The sequence below is a fragment of the Mastomys coucha genome, unplaced genomic scaffold (assembly GCF_008632895.1).
Source record: "Mastomys coucha isolate ucsf_1 unplaced genomic scaffold, UCSF_Mcou_1 pScaffold7, whole genome shotgun sequence".
NCBI classification, from domain to species: domain Eukaryota; kingdom Metazoa; phylum Chordata; class Mammalia; order Rodentia; family Muridae; genus Mastomys; species Mastomys coucha.
Window position 1 is genome coordinate 55,457,841 of NW_022196913.1, and position 1,457 is coordinate 55,459,297.

General features: G+C 64.4%; 2 pseudogenes; both read left to right on the top strand.

The window, feature by feature from the left end:
* Window positions 1-169: 169 nt before the first annotated feature.
* On the top strand, window positions 170-288 carry LOC116082894 (annotated as a pseudogene).
* Window positions 289-922: 634 nt separating this feature from the next.
* On the top strand, window positions 923-1,041 carry LOC116082870 (annotated as a pseudogene).
* Window positions 1,042-1,457: the final 416 nt, after the last annotated feature.

Sequence of the window (1,457 nt, forward strand, 5' to 3'; positions counted from 1 at the left end):
TCTGCCTGTGTGTAGGCTTGGCTCTGGGCTCTGGGCTCTGGGCTGGGGTCTGGTGTGGGTTCGCGTGGTCTCGCCTTGGCTCGCGTGGGCTCGGTGCCTGGTAGCAGGCGGCTGGTGAGCTCAGCAGGCAGCAGCAGGCTCTTGGGGCTCCTCTGCGAAGGCCACCCTCATCTAAGGCCATACCACCCTGAAGACGCCTGATCTTATCTGATCTAGGAAGCTAAGCAGGGTCAGGCCTGGTTAGTACTTGGATGGGAGACCACCTGGGAATACTGGGTGCTGTAGGCTTTTTGGGGGCTCCCCTCCCTCTCTCCCTTTTGCCTGCAGCCATGGCCGTGACCATCTGTGGACCAGGCTCGGCCCAGGCCAGCCCCACCCACACCGCACACCGTATACCCCACAGCCCAGGAAGAGCCCACCCTCGGAAGTCAGTCCTCTCAGATGCTTGCCATATCACAGGAGGAGCCCTCAAGCAGGGCACACTGGGGTGGCCACCCCGGCACCACCATGCAGAAGAGGTAGTCCCGGGTGGGTGAAGGCGGGTGCTGTGGCCCCAAGAAGCCCATGGAAGCATCGGGTCAGTAGGTCGGTCGGGGTTGGTAGGGGGAAGATGTCTGTGAGGCCAAGGCTGGCACTCACTGGCTGGGCCCGGGCTCCATCCCATCCAGGGCCGGCAGAGGAGGAGGGCTGAGGGGGGTTCTGGGTGGGGCTAGGGCGGCCCCGCAGGGCGGCAGGGCGGGCGGTTGGCTGTGTGGTGTCTGTCTGCCTGTGTGTAGGCTTGGCTCTGGGCTCTGGGCTGGGGTCTGGTGTGGGTTCTCGTGGGCTCGCCTGGGCTCGCGTGGGCTCGGTGCCTGGTAGCGGGCGGCGGGTGAGCTCAGCAGGCAGCAGCAGGCTCTTGGGGCTCCTCTGCGAAGGCCACCCTCATTAAGGCCATACCACTCTGAAGGTGCCTGATCTCATCTGATCTCAGAAGCTAAGCAGGGTCAGGCCTGGTTAGTACTTGGAAGGGGGACCGTCTGGGAATACCGGGTGCTGTAGGCTTTTTGAGGGCTCCCCTCCCTCTCCCTTTTGCCCACAGCCGTGGCAACGGCCATCTGGGGACCCTGCTCGGCCCAGGCCAGCCCCACCCACACCGCACACCGCACACCCCACAGCCCAGAAAGAGCCCACCCTCGGATGTCCTTCCTCTCAGATGCTTGCCATATCACAGGAGGAGCCCTCAGGCAGGGCACACCGGGGTGGCCACCCCGGCATTACCATGCAGACTCTGCAGGCTAGCTACTGGATGGCAGAGCCTGGCTCTATTTGCACCCAGCCCAGGCTGGCCTCGAACAACCAACCCATCCTCATCCAACACTGCCCTTGGCTCCCACCTTGCCCAGTCGGTGGGTGGGGGTGGGGTGGGGTGGGTGTGGACCCTGCTACACTACCCCTCGCCAATGGAGCAGTCCCTGAGG